Below are 15,878 nucleotides of genomic sequence, written 5' to 3' on the forward strand. Positions count from 1 at the left end.
GGTGCAACCAGTGGGACATGAAACTTAACGCTCAGAAAACCGTATTTATGAGATTAACCAAAAAAAAAAACAGCCTTTTATACCCTTACGCTCTTCCATCATTTCCACTTTCGGAGGTAACTGAATATAAATATCTTGGCGTGACGATAACTAATAATCTAAGCTGGAACAAACATATAGGTAACGTATGTGCATCAGGTTTTCGTAAACTTTGTGTCCTCAAGCACAAATTCAAGCATGCTCCTGAGACTTGAGATTTTTAGCCTATTCGTCATTAATCAAACCCAAGTTAGAATACGCTTGCATTGTCTGGGACCCATTTACTAAAACTAACATTCAAGCGCTTGAAATGATCCAGCGCAAGGCCATTCGATTCATCTTTTCAAAATACCGTTCAACCGATTCACCTACTGCCATAATGCGAGCACACCGAATTCAAACATTGCAGGTACGACGTAAAATTCTCAGATTAAAATTTCTTTTCCTTCTCAAACATAACAAGTTGTCAATGTGCCCGGATCCCTACGTCAAGCCATTTTCCGCTCCACGACCAACTAAGACATCGCCACTCTGATTCACTAACTCCATTCACCGCCAGAACTAACCTATTTAAATACTCCTTCTTCCCTCGCACCGTAACTGAATGGAATACTTTACCTTTAACAGCACTATGTGACATAGATTCCATTGAAAAAATAGAAGATTGACGCCATCAAACTTATTTTGCTTTGTGTTTTAAATTTTCTTTCAGTGTTTTTTGTATATTCATGTTCCACTGTATTGCCCCTCCTGCTAGGGCCCAGAAGGGCCTGCAGTATTCTGTAAATAAATAAATAAATGTATCGCATCTCTTTTGTGTGATTAGGGTTTCACTCCGCATTGGTAAGCACCTGCAACTAAACCGTCACGTGCAATTTGTCCCCGGCTCAGCCATAGACTGGATCCCACCTCACATCACTGCAACATTTTTCAATTGTATATAACATAAATTAATATTAACATATTTTGTAGTACGTACGTTACATGCTTATTCCTGTGCCCATTACTTATGTCATCACCATCAGCCTGACTACGCACTGCAAGGCAAAAGCCTCTTCATGTCTTTCCATTTAACCGTCCTTTGCCAGCTGCGGCCACCGTATGCCCGCAAACTTTATCTCATCCGCCCACCTAACTTTCTGCCGCCCCCTGCTACCCTTGCCTGCTCTAGGAATCTATGTACTCCGTTACCCTTAAGGAGCAGCGGTTATCTTGCCTTCGCATTACATGCCCTGCCCGAGCCCATTTTTTCCTCTTGACTTCTACTATAGGATGTCATTAACCCGCGTTTGTTCCCTCATTGTAGAAATAAACATACACTCGCCAAAAGTTTCGACGAAAAGAAAAACAGGAAACACTTTTTTTGACGTTTCGGGTCCCGTACGGGTCCCTTGATCACATAGGGCGCCGCATGGAAGAACGGTGGCTTAAAGTACGGTTACAATTGCGTAATGTACGATTGTAGACCTCTAGAAGATTTCCACGTGTCCTGTTAAGAGAATGTTTCGTGTTATGTATATGAAAAGACTCTAAAAGAAGGCGCGATGATAAGTTTTTCTCTGTGGCAATGACTGATGCTTCCTCCCAATCGATGGTGTGTCCCGTTAATAAGCTGTGCTCCGCCAAAGCATCAGATGTGCAGCGGCCGTTCGTGACGTCATCCTGATGCTCTCTGAGCCTGCGTCTGAAGTTTCCGGTTTCGCCAATGTAAGCGGCGTTACAGGCTTGACACGGTATCTTGTACCCGGGTACCTTGAGAGATCTAGACGATCCTTTACCCGGACCAGCTGTTGCTTTAGCTTGCTGGTAGGCACATGAGAAATGTGCACGTCATAGCCTTTGAAAATGCACCCACTCTACCCGCTTCCGGTCTCTTAACGTTACACCTTTCATTTTTATTTCCATAGCTCGCTGTGCTGTGCTTAACTTGAGCTGAACCATTTTCATTAGCCTCCACGTTTCCGCCCCGTAGGTGAGTACCGGTAAGATGCGCGGTCATATACTTTTCTCTTGAGGGATATTGGTAAACTGCCATTCATGATCTGAGAGAACCTGCCATATGCGTTCCACCCCATTCTTGTTCTAGTTATTTCCCTCTCAGGAACCGGATCAGCGGTCACTACCTGCCCTAAGTAGACGTATTCCCTTACTACTTCCAGCCCCTCGCTACCAATTATGAACTGCTGTTCCCTTTAAGGTAATAAAGCGAGGCGACGTTTAGGTAACAAGCTTCCATAGTGACATATTTTCTCAGCGTCATTACGCCGCAGATTGCGGCCTCTCGACGGAGTCTGCACCTCCCACCCCACCGTGCATACAGTCGTCTTTTGCTATCGCCGCTGCTGTTCCAGCCTTATTAAACAACTGACGATTCTTTTTGGCTGGGCTAGTTGGTTTTTGCATTGTTAATTTCTGGGTTCTTACGGCGCACGAAGACACAGGCAGACCGAATATGACGCCACACGCAGCTGTCTCCATTTTTGGTCTCTGAACTTGTCAGTGGGCCTTGAAACTCCCTCAGACGTCCGCACAAGATCCAGACGTCCAGATCGGGCGTCCTGTGGACAACCACCGAATATCGCATATTGAAAAAATTCCGAAATCCGCTTCCTTTTCTCTTGCGGAGGTTCAGTAGCGGATCCAGGGGCCCCCCTGCAAAGCCATAAACGAACCCCCCTCGACACTGTTTCGCGATCGGCGCTGTCAGAGGCGAGCCCTGTTCTGAAAACACAAAATTCATTTCAAGGCTAAACACAGATTAGAACGTGAAATAATCGAAGCATATTACATCAAGCAGAGGGGCCGGCCATATTTGCATAAGCAAGCCATCTGTGTCACTGTCAGAAAACGAGATTATTTTTCTTAGTGGGTATTTTCTTTGTTTTCTTATTGATATAATAGATTAGGGGCAATGAGCATAGATGAACATGATTCCAGAAGTCTAGGTAGAGACCACAAACGTATCAAGTTGAGTTTCAGAAGAGAAACCAATGTAGGACTGAAGCGAGATGAACAATCAGAGGGGAGGCACCCAAACAAATTGAGAAAATAATTTTTGAGGATAATGAAACAGAATGGACTTATACCAAATTAACTCGATTACTTGCGCTAGAGCTAGCTAAGGTGCGAGTCAAGCCAAAAGGTAAAAGAAGCAAACCCTAGAGTTGGTGGGCTGAGGAGGTCAAGAAGGTGAGAGAGAAACGTCAGGAAGCGTCCAGGGAACATAGATATTCAAATAAGAGGGGGGAACCAGAACCTGAAGTAGACAGAAAACGGGGTACCTTCATAAAGTGCAGAAGGGAAGCATCCTATTTGATTGAGAAAATTAGAAGGAAAGGTGCCCAATGTATGCCAAAAGTAAATAAAAAGGACAGAAAAGCAGCTCAAAAATTCTGGAAACATCTAAATGCAATGAGTAATAAGACTAGGCTAGAGCAGAGGTTTATTGTTACAGATCAGGGTATTCGACTAGACGGGGATGAAGCGATAAAACACATAGGAACAAGGATGACAAAAAAATTGAAGAATTGCTTCACTTGAGCAAGGAGAGTGGGAAAGGGCAGAGAAGGTTCCTAGAGGCACGTCGACAGGACCAGATGGTATTCCGATTATGATAATGAAGAAGCTAGGACCAAATCCAAGCGATATTTAATAGAGGTAGTGAACAAAATGATAGTGGATGGCAAAGACCCCGATGAATGGCGATTAAGTAGAATGAAAGGAAAAAGGAGAAAGGAAAAGTGAAAAGGGAAAAGTGGACAAAGCTGACTTAAGCAACTACCGTCCCATAACAGTGACATCTGTGGTTTACAGGGTGGTGATGCAGATTATAAAGGACAGACTGCAGGCTTGTGTGGAGAACGAGCGCGTGCTACAAAATGGGTTCTGGAAACAAGGAAGGTTGGAGGACAATCTGTTTTCATTGACGCAGTGTATAGAGAATGCTGAGAAGGAACAAAGGCCCCTATGGTGAGAGAGAGAGAAAGACGGAAAGGCAGGGAGGTTAACTAGGCAGCGCCCGGTGTGCTACCCTACACGTGGGAAGGGGAACGGAGGGAGAGATAGAAAAGGGAGAGAACAAAGGAATATGATCACTTTTCCACGTTTCCGTTGGCCGTTACTTGCAGGGTACCAGGACACACACTGATTGTTCACAATTTTGCACTCAGTCCTGAGTCCTTCAAGAACTTTAAAAGTGCCTTCAAAGCTGTCCTCTGCGATGAAGGCTTACTTTAAGGACCGAGAATCTTGGCTTCAGTAAGGGGCCGAGGATCTAAACGGCGGAGTGTTGCAGCCAGGAGTGCACTCTCACGCTGAAACCGAGGGCAGTTACAAAGAAGGTGTTCTATAGTTTCGTCGCACCCACACATCTCACACGCAGCAGAGTCTGCCATTGCGATTAAGTGGGAGTAGGCATTTGTGAACGCCACTCCCAGCCACAGGCGACACAACAGCGTAGCATCGCAGCGGGAGAGGCCGGACAGGGGACGGAGTCGGAGTAAGGGGTCTAGGTGGTGCAGACGGAATGTGGAGTTTCTAGTAGAGGACCATGACGCTAAAAGCTCTCTTCGACCAAGCATTCGCAGATGTCTTGCTGCGTCGGCTCTTGTCAACGGTATCTGGACAATGTTGGCACTGCCGTGAGCCGCTCGAGCTGCAGCGTCAGCTGCGTCGTTTCCAACAATGTCAGAGTGTCCCGGTATCCACTGGAAGACGATGTCATGACCCTCTTCCTGCGCCTGGTGTTGGAGATGTCTTAATTCAGCTACGAGTTGATCGTGATCGCCATGGCAGAAAGCAGAATAAAGACACTGTAAGGCTTCTTTTGAGTCACAGAACACGGCCCATTTGTGGGGTGTTTGTGCACCAATGTACTGCACAGCCGCACGAAGAGCGGCCAATTCTGACCCGGCGGAGGTTGTCCGATGCGAAGTTTGCTGAATAATACTGGTCTGTCTCGCAGGAATGACCACGGCGTAGGTTGAACTTGTACCTGAGACCAAACCATCTGTATACACAGGAGTGCGGTCACTATATGCGGCGTGGAGTAGGCAGAGTGTGTCAACTGTATAATGGCCGGTGTCGATAAGTTCGATTTTTTCGTTATGCCCGCAATTGTAAGGCGCAAGCATGGCTCTCGCAGACACCACAGCGCAGAGGAAGGCTGTGCTACCGGGGTGAACGATGAGATGGGCGACTGGTGGGCTGCTATAACCTTTGAAAACGCTGCGTGTGGTCTTTGATTCGCCACTGACACAAGGTGGTGCTGTGGAATCCTTGTTAGATGCCGTATGTGGATCCGCAGGGTTTCAAAGGTTATATACGTCGAGAGTGGTAGTCCTGGGCGATTGCAATTGTAGCAACTGTTGATGCGCTGCGAGGGAGACCCAGGCATGTGCGAAGTGCCTCACCTTATATAGCTTGCAGGGCACGCAAATTCATATTGCAGGTGCTAGAAAGCACTGGTGCACTATACCGCAAAAATCACAAAAAGAGTGCTCTGTAGAGTTGCAGCATTGATAGAATCGGCAATCACCATGGTTTTCCGCCAAAAAATCTGAGCAGGTGTGTGATAGAGATTAGATCCATGAGGGGAGTCAGCCGGGCCAGTTGGTTCATGACAGAAAGAATTCAAAGCGCTACAGACGGGACAAGGTGAAAAAGGCGCTGGTGTGTTGTGTCTCCTTTTTCACCTTGTCCCGTCTGTAGCGCTTTGAATTCTTTCTGATAGAGATTAGTTTTTTCTTTACAATGCTGCAATGCGGGCTCCATGACAGATTCCGATCTATAACAATTCCTAAAAAACGATGAGATGCACGATAGGCAATGACATGGCCGTCAATATTAGCGGATAACGAGTCATACTTTTGCGCGTGAATGCCACTATAGCGCACTTCTCGGCTGACACGCTCAGACCTTGCTCTCGGAGATAGGAAGTTATGGCTGCTGCCCTCTGAAGTCTTGCACGCACCTGGAGACGCGCCACAGAGGAGGCCCAGATGCAGATGTGGCAAGTCGGGTGCGGCGGTCGCCTCGGTGGTCGACGGCCGAGGTGCCCCCGTATCGGCTGCCACCATTAGAAGCCGAACCCCCGCATACGCCTCCGTTCCTGGCAACGAGGCAGCCCACGAGTTAGCCCGAGCTCTCTACTTCCGGGTGGCTGTGGAGCCGCACGACTGCCGGAATATGGACGAGCCTCTGCAAAATTGCACGGAGATTGTTGAAAATTATAGGTTATGCAGGAGACTGGTGCCACCACCGGACAAAAATCTAAACAATAGGGAAGCAGTCGCATGGCGGCGCCTTCAAGCTGGGAACTTCGTCAACCCGGTCTGGGCTTATCATATTCAGACTGGAGATAGAAAAAACGATAAGTGCAAGCACTGTGGGGAGAGAGGGACCCTCGACCACATAATCTGGGAATGCGCTAGCTCCCCAGGGGCTAAAGCAAACATAAATTGTAGAGAAGCCTGGGAAGCCCTGCTGCGGAGCGAGGTCTCTGCTCAACAGCAACAAGCCATCCGCCTGGCGACAGAAGCCGCGAAGAGTCAAGACCTCTTTTCCTGCTTGTGATCGCGGAGGCCCCCGCCCCCGTCCTCTAGGCCTGCGTGCCGGGGTCGAGGAGTAGGGGGCCTCCTTATCTGGTGGAATATTAAAGTTGGTAACATCATCATCATCAGATGCAGATGTCATCGGCATACATAGAGATATGAGCGGTATTAGGTAGGTACTCCTGGAGTCTTATAAGTGTTAGATTAAACAAAGTGGGACTGAGCACTCCGCCCTGGGGCACGCCCCAGTAGGTGTAATGCACGAGTGTGGAGCCATCATATCCTTTTAAACGAACACTCGCCAAAGTCATAAAGGAAAAAAATAACCGTAGGAGAATTGACGTTTCGGCACCACTACGGGTGCCTTGTTCACAATGGGATGAAAAACGAGACGGGCTGCTGCTTATGTAGGGAAAACGTTGCGTATCGTGCGGATGTATATCTCGGGTAGATTGCCCTGCGTCCTGTTAATCGCTTGGCTTGTCATTTGTATGTGAAGGGATTCCTTGAGCAGACGAGTAGATAATGATTTTTCTTTCTCAAGTATGCGCGTGGAATCCCAGTCAATCAAGTGGCCCGTGTTTTGCTGGTGTTCGGCGAGAGCGTTAGAAGTCACTTTTTTGTTTTTGACGTCACGCTGGTGTTCTTTGAATCGTCTCCTGAAGTCCCCTGTTTCGCCTATATAGGCTGCACCGCATTCTTTGCAAGGAATTTTGTAAACTACCCCAGGGTAGCTGGTCTTTTCAAGCGGGTCCTTTGCTCGTACCAAATGGTTTCTGAGCTTGCTGGATGGGACATGGGCAACTTGGAAGTCGTATACATATAGTCAGCCAGTATCCGGCATAACGTCTCGCTGACCCCAGGGGCATATGGGATGGCTGCACGTTTTTTCTTATTGGCTGCTTTAGCTTCGGCTTGAGGGGCCGCAGCGTGTCGTTCTTGTGATTGTAGCACTTGACGCCGGTATCCGTTCTTTGAAACCTCCTTTCTTATGCGGCGGACTTCACGAGTTCTTTTGCACGGGCTTGAACAAAGCTTGAAGGCACGATTGTAAAGCGCCGCGGCAACGGAGCGTTTCTGCCCTTACGGTTTTTTCCTTTATGACTTTGGCGAGTGTTCGTTTAAAAGGATATGCTGAATTTCCCTCGCCAGACGGGTTTCCGTCGAACCCTCAACTATAAGTGTGGAGCCATCTTCACACATAATAAAAAATGTCCTTTTGGTCAGATAGCTTTGGATCCACCTATACATCCGTCCACCGATTCCAACAGCCTCTAGCGCATCAAGGATGGCCTCATGTGTCACGTTATCGTATGCGCCTTTGATGTCAAGAAAAAGTGCCGCGCACATGCGCTTCTGGCGTTTCTGTTGCTGTACTGTGGACACGAGATCAATGAAGTTTATAGAGGAGCGACCCCGTCGGAAACCCGCCATGGCTTTAGGATACACGTTATTGTGCTCAAGGTAGCACTCGAGACGTATAAAATATACGAAACATCAGACAAGGACATGAAAGAACACACACGAGCGCTAACTTGCAGCAGTTTATTGCGGAAGAGAGCCTGTAGATATATATGGCATGGCGATACATTGCGCAAGCGCGGCAGACAGTCAATTGTTAGTGGCTTCTGAGGAAATCTAATTCCTTAGTAGATAGCCCAACAGAGGGTTTCGCTATGCAGTTATCACCTAAGCTATCTATCATTTCTGCTTCGATTATTTCTCGCGTGAGTTTGCAAGTGTTTTTGGCAATGACCGTGCATGCTTGAAAAAGAGGTTTACACTTGGATTCACATTTTCTGCAGTGCGCATCTAAAAAAACCACCTTTCTTTTCTTTAACATTGTAACGATGTTCACGAAGGCGCTCGTTTAAGCACCTTAGCGCTCGTGTCTGTTCTTTCATGTCCTTGTCTGATGTTGCGCTATTTTATACGTCATGCACTACCAAGAAGGCCAAACCGCCACCTTATTACCACTCAAGACGTGCCAGAAGCATTATTTCCATGACTTTTCCCAAACAACTGGCCAAAGCTATTGACCTGTATGATGACAGGTCGAGAGGGGATTTCCCTGGTTTTAGTAATGGTATCATGCGACTGGATTTCCGCTGGGGAGGGACAACTCCGTCTTGCCACGAGTGGTTGTAAAGGCTGAGTAGCTCTCTACGCGCGTTGAGGCCAAGGTGGCACAGCGCAGCATATGTAATGCCGTCTGGCACTGGTGCAGACGAACGCGTACTTTCTGAAAGGGCAGTATCAAGATCCTCACGAGTAAAGACAACATCCATCGATGAATCCCGTGATGCAGGAGGAACACGCTGGGAACCCGAGGTAGTCACTGCACCCGCGATCGTCCTGCAGAAGTCAGTTGCAACTTCAATCTGATGACGGTTTTGATGTAGAGCCAACGCGTAGAAAGGCTGCCTTTGCTGTGGAAGCGTTCGAAGCCCCCGCACTGTCCGCCAAATGAAGGACATGGGCTTTCGAGGATCCAGAGATTGGCAGAAGGACTTCCAGCGCTGTTCCGCCAGCGTGTCCATTCGTCGCTTGATTTTCCTCTGCACACGACGCGCCTCTCTGACGTTCCTTACGCATTTGGTCCGCGTTTAACGTCTTCCTGCACACCGACGAATAGCACGTAGGCGGTCTAATTCGACATCAATTTCGGTGCGCATTCAAGTTGACGTAAGGAAGCCTCTAGCAGCCCTCATTGCTGTTGCTATAATTTTCTACAAATTGGAAGTGAGGACTTCCTTACACGCCTCTTCCATTCGAGTTTTAAATGCCGTCCAATCGATGTACACGTGTTTAGCTGGGCCGGACGCCCCAAGACCTGGAATCTTGAGGTAGGTGGGTATGTGGTCACTCCCGCGGGTCTCCACATCACAAAACCACTGGACACGCCGGCGCAGAGACCACGAAACTAGCGTCAGGTCTAGGCAACTGCTGTATGAACTGCCTCGCAGGTATGTCGGGCTGCCGTCATTCATTACGGAAAGCTCATTTTCTGAAGCAAATAAAGCCAGATTTCGCCTTCTGGCGTTGACTATAGGACTTCCCCACAGTGGTGGGCGTTGAAATCTCTGCTAATAATCCAAGGAGCCCGGGTTCCCTCCATAATTGTCTTCAACTTCTCGCAGTCCAATTGAGAGGAGGGGGAGACATACGCCGCAATCAGTGTGGACTCTATGGATCCATTTTTGACTATGAAACACACGTGCTGATTGTCATTATGGGGTTGAACTGTGCAGCAAACGTACGTTATGTCGGTGCGGATGTAGACCAGAACTTTGCTGCGCTCCCCGCATGTCGGAGCAAAGAAGGGCTCGTACCCGGAAAGCCTGACTGCGTGGGACAAGTTAGGTTCACAGATGACTAATATCGGGAAGTGGTTGTTGAAAACATATTGCCAAAAACTTGCGATTCGTGACTTTAGGCCTCTTGCGTTCCACTGGAAGACCGCAGCGCCCCTGACTCCCTCACGAAACGTGGGAAGCTGGCCAGCCGTTATGTTTTAAAGATCTTGTAGTGCTGGAACCAGAGAGTTCAGCACCAGTAAGACGCTTCGGGCGGTTGACGATTGCAGGGCCTGTATCAGAGGGCGAATGGCGTTGACCACCGTCCTGGGGATCAAGAGGGCTTGGCGATCTTGCACTGGGAGCCCTTCTCTAACGACAGGTGAGCTCGGCGATGGGAGCTTGCGCTGAGGACGCTCCGCAGGACGTAATGGTGGAAGCGCTGGCCAAGCATACGCGCACAAAGAGGTCTATCCTTGGCGATATTTCGCGGACTGGACACACTTGTACGTGGCGGCAGGGGAGGAGGTTGAGAAGGAGGTGCCGTGGGCGCGTCGATGTGGTTGCTTTTTGCAATACACTTTCTTGAGTTCTTCTTGTGGCGAGAACGCCTTTTCCGAACAGTCGCGGCAGCTTCACGGTGCGTAGAACTGTCCCGAACCATTTGCTTTAGAACGGCACGCTCGTTTTTTAAGCGCGGACAATTCTTAGATGAGGCGTGATGAGGCCCGTTGCAGTTGGCGCACTTCAGCACTTGTGCATTACTTGACTCAGCGCTGTGAGCTCCAGCACAACGAGAGCACACTCTCGTGTTGTCGAAGGCCCCGCTCACATGACCCAATTTCAAACATTTGTGGCACTGCAGGGGTTTGGGAATGAATGGCCGCACGACATGACGGAAATGGCCCACCCTCACGTGTGATGGAAGGCTGCCGCCTTGGAACAAAGTCTTCACACAACGGGAATTGCCCAGACGTGATACCCGTAGAATTACGGTGCCATCATTTGCCGGCTTCACGAGTATGGGCAAATCATCTCGCGTGATTGCCTCGTCGACATCATAAATCACGCCGGAAGAGGACTCGTTCCCGCCGAGGGGGGTACTGATACGTACTGATAATCCGCCAAGCTGGGTTATGGCCCGCAGTGGTTCCAACGCAGCCGCATGGTGGACATCAACGGCTACAATGTTCTTCCGCACATTCACTCGAACGTCTTTGATTCGTTAGGCACGAGGGCCTCGAGTTCTACAGCGACGACTTGCCTGTTAAGCCGCCTCATGTTGTCGGTTGGCTGCACAGGAAGGATGAGGATGGTGTGTGCCGTTGTGTTGCCACTTATTTTTACAGTGGACTCACTGGAAGACGATCCGGCTCTTAGCAGTCTTCTCTTGGTTGTCCGGCTGAGGTAAGTCTCAAAGCCGTCCTCACTGCTGGCCTCGCTGAGGTACTCGATGGTGTCATCGCTGTCGGGGTAGCTCGGACGGCTGCACCGCTTCCTCGACGAGCTTGAGGAGAAGGCCGCCAGACCATTCGGATGCCCCGGAGGGTTCAGATCCATCGCCGTATGATGGAGGACGTCGTCCCCGCAGTATATACGCAAAAACACAGAAAAAAGCTGGAGACTGTTGTTGTTGCTAGCCTATCAAAAGATGGCACATACCCACACTGGGGGATCGGCCAAGAATCGGGTGGCTATTCACCTGCACTAGGTTAATAAAAAAGAAAACCACGTGGGAGCGCAACGCCGGTGAATTCTTCCTCATGAACAGAAAAGGGATGGGAGTTTTGATTTCAAAATTATAAGAATAATAGAGGGATTAAATAATAATGATTTAGTCAAAATGTAATAATTGATAGAAAAGAAAAGTTTAGAACACTTAGCAAGGCAGTCGGTGAGATTCTATCAGGAAATTTAGAACAGCGGTACAAACAGATCTGTGGCTGAACCCAAATGTGGTGGCGCCAAATGGTAGCAAGAGCGGGCTGCTCAAACTCAGGCTAAGATGCTGCAAGGGCTCCTCCAGCAACCTTTTTCTCAGAGAGTTGAATCGGCGGCAATACAGCCAAAAATGTTTTATAGATTCAGGCTCACGGCAAAATGCACAAAGGGGAGAGAGCGCCAAACCCGACTTGTGCAAATAGAAATTTAGAGGGGGGATGCGGCAGCGCAGCCTCGTCAGTGATACTTCAAGCTGCCGAGAGCAACAAATTTTCTTGTTCCAATAATATTTAAGGGGCTCATAATCCGCCGATGTTAAAAGTGTTGTGTCTTGCGTGCTTAAAAACGCACGTCGCCGAAATCTAGATGCTGTAATATAGGCTGTAGCCGGGATGATTGGCAACACGGGGCCGCTGAGGGAAGCCTTTGAGAGATTGTCAGCAATCTCATTTACTGTCACACTGCTGTGACCGGGAACCCATACTAAATGAACGAGGCTCAAATGCGGAGGAAGTAGGGATAAGAAAGTTGTTAAAATGGGACCGTCAACATGTGCAGCGAGGGACGAAAACAAAGATAAAGAATCAGTAATTACTGCAACTGCTGTAATAGAGGGGTCTAGCTTGCGTAGAGCAAGTACAACTACTAGAAACTCTGCTTGAAAAAAAGGGGTGAAATCTGGAAGGCGCAGTGAAAAGGACCAGTCTAAATGCGAGCAAAATATTCCCACACCTGCTTTTTCATTGCATTGCGATGCGTCAGTGGCTATTGCTATATCTGTAGGCAGGGTCGTCAGATGATCTTCTAGTAGACCATTTAGAATACTCGGTGGCAAAAGTTTTGCATTTTTTGGGGAATATGTCGCCGTAAACTATGTGGATAGCGGGCCCATTGCGAAGCGCAGGAAGGATATCATAAATGTTAACATCTAAAGGCTGAAGTAATCTTTGCACAAACACTACCTGAGGGGAATTGAAACGAGACCAGGGGACACCAAGAAAGGAGGTCGGCTGACAACAGAAAATGCTTTGGGAACGGTGGAAATGGGATTCATAGATCCTGAGGTAAGTTTGCACAAATTAAAGTCGTGATAAGAGAGCCGGAATGCGGGCTTCAAGGTACAGCACATTGGTAGCCACAAATTTTGGAAGGCTGAGGACGAAGTTTATATGTAGCCGAGCCTGAAAACAACACTGATCCAAATTCTAAAATTCGCCTGACATACATTATGTAGATCAATAATAGCGCATCTCTGCGCATGCCGTAACGGTAATGACATAATCTCCGTAACATGCCCACGGCACGAGCCCCTTTCGCCGCGGCATGGTCAATGTGAGGTCGCCAGGTGAGTTTGTTGTCATAAATGACCCCTAGATATTATGACGAAGAAGACGACGAACTGTGCAGTGGCGCGGGCAGGAGCGCTCGCTCTAGGCCATCAGCCATTAAATCATCTCATTGTCATCGATTATCGTGTCTCTTTCTTCGGCTGGCCGCCACGTAAGATTTGGTGGAGGTGCGGAGTACCATCGACATCCTGGTCCGGGGAGCTTCCGCGCCCTGCGTCAGCCGTGGTCGTCAGCCGTGAGTTCTTGGCCGGCGTCCCTCGGCCGCGCCCCAGCCTTTCAGACCCGAACCGACCTCGCCGTTGTTCCCCCCCCCCCCCGCCCCGTGCCCCGCCCAGACCACTCAACACGAAGAACTGAACCCGATGCAAGGAACTGACCTACCGACCCCACCGACCCGATACGCCGCGTACATCTGAAGACACCGTTCCCCTGCCCAGGCCGTTCGGCGCGTCCTGGGGCCTCGTCCGTCGGCTGTTGGCGACCTGCGGCCCGGAAGCTTCAAGACCAGGAATCATTCAGCCATCTCATTCATCGTGGCGGCCAGCACCTCACCCCTTTCTCGTTCCTGTCCAACCATCCTCTTAAGCCGTTTCTTTGTCACCGATCGGGACGATTCGGCAGCCCCGGATATAGTGTCACGGACTCGAAGACGACAAAGTGGGCAGTGGCGCGGCACGGAGCTCTCGCGCTAGGCCCACCGCCATTAAATCATTCCATTGTCATCTGTTATGTAGTACTGTCTTCACCTGCTTGCCGTCACGTAACAATAACTTAGCGATCGAACCTGCGGTATTATTTTTAACTGGCAAGTGAGAGAGACCACTACAGGAGTGTATAGAGGGAAAACAAGAGTGGCGCACTTGCCAACATTTTACTTCAGGTGTAATGCGCTCAACCAGTGCTCAAGTGTATTCAAATATGACTGCAACAGACCATACAGGGAATGTATATCCGGCGCAGCAGCAAAAAACGCAATGTCGTCCGCATAGACGTAAGTGCGTACATGGCGGTGGAGAGGAATTGAGCTGAACAGAATATTAAAGAGCACAGGAGAAAGAACAGCTCCTCGCGGTACACCTCGCGTTTGTCTGTACCTCTCTGAATGAACACCATTATGGACGCAAAAGAATTCCCTGTTATAAAGAAATGCAGATATCCATGCAACTATATAATCTAGAAATTGAAGAGACTGTAGCCTATGTATCAGGATGGAGTGTTCTACACTGTCGTAAGCTTTGGCGACGTCTAACGTAACCAAAGCCGCGACCAGGCGTTGACGACGAGCAAGGAGAATTCTACTCTCAAGATCAGCATGTACATTCCATATCGAACACCGTGGCCGGAAACCGAGTCGGCACGGGCTGAGTGTAGTTTTGCGGTCCACAATAGCTGACACCCGAATTAGTAACACCCTTTCTATCAACTTTACCGCGTTTGATGTTAAAGAAATTGGCCTAATATTATCCAATTCATAACCTCCACCCTGATTTTTAAGTAAAGGGATCACCTTGGACAGCTTCCACTCAGAAGGTATCCAAGCGTGTTTGAGAGAGTAGTTCATTAGGTGCAGTAAAGAGTTCGGAGACTCTTCAAAGAGAATCTTGAGCATCTTTGTAGTAACACCATCAGAACCAAGAGCAGCAGCTGGCAATCACTGGACAACTTGTGAAAGCTCTGATAGATTTACTTGTGAGGCGTTATCATTTGGAACGACTGGTGCAAACAACATTGGGCGCAAAGGTAGTAAAGACGAGAACCGCTTTTCCAGGCCTGTGGCAATTAATTCAACCGCCTGGATAGCTTCTTCAGGTGACATAACTAATGACTGAAAATTATGAGAGGACATGAGCTGTTTCCTAGACCATAGAAAACCGAATAGTGCACGTCGGTTGCCCCGCCTTTGAAAGATAATCGAGATGTTCTGAGTCATATTTTTCCTTCGCGCGAGAAACTGCGTTTAAAGGTGGCTGTAATAAATTTATAATCACTCCAGTTATTCAGGCATTGGTTATGAAGAAGCTTTTTCCATGCTGCCTTCCTCCGCCTGTAATCTCTTGTACAGTCCGCATTCCACCAGTTAGAATTCCCTTTTGTTGGCCTCACCAGGAACTCTTTACGGCTTTCCTCTATAGCCAGACATATGCTTGCTGACTGGTGGGCCTCGGCGATGTTAGACACTGAAGCAAGGGCAGAGCGCAACGCTGTCTGAAATTTGTCATAATTTACATGTGACCGCAACTGAGAAGACGCCGGAGTTACACAACATATGATATCAAAATGAATAGGTATATGGTCACTTGAGGTGCCGCTATCAACAGTCGACCAATTCGTTACGCCAATTCCAGGACTAATGAGCGTGAGATCTAAAACAGACTGTGTGTGAGCGAAGATAAGTGGCCGATCCTGAATTTAAGCACATCAGGTTGTGATCAGAAACCCAGTCCCAAAGGCGCTTGCCGCATGTATTAGTCCTAAAACCCCCCGACACATGGTAAGAATTGAAGTCCCCAGCCACGAGAACTGGAGACTGACTGAAAGCGTTCCACAAGGATGCACTTCGTCGTCTTCTTCCCCAATGGTTAGCATTTATGGATATCAGGGGAGCCTACGACAACGTTATTCAAGAGGATTTGTGCGACATACGGGGCACATTGGATGTGGAAGATGATTATAAAATGGGAAAATATATCAGAACCTGCAGA

The 15,878-nt window shown here is 48.6% G+C and overlaps 1 long non-coding RNA gene across 1 annotated transcript in view; it reads right to left on the reverse strand.

Moving 5' to 3' along the window:
* Window positions 1–6,017: 6,017 nt before the first annotated feature.
* LOC144111130 (uncharacterized) overlaps window positions 6,018–15,878 on the reverse strand; it is a 207,519-nt gene continuing 197,658 nt past the window's right edge. Inside the window, exon 3 of the long non-coding RNA XR_013309992.1 lies at window positions 6,018–6,237. This is a non-coding gene — a long non-coding RNA (uncharacterized LOC144111130). The remainder of the gene's footprint in view (window positions 6,238–15,878) is intronic.

The sequence above is a fragment of the Amblyomma americanum genome, chromosome 11 (genome assembly GCF_052857255.1).
Source record: "Amblyomma americanum isolate KBUSLIRL-KWMA chromosome 11, ASM5285725v1, whole genome shotgun sequence".
Lineage (NCBI taxonomy): Eukaryota > Metazoa > Arthropoda > Arachnida > Ixodida > Ixodidae > Amblyomma > Amblyomma americanum.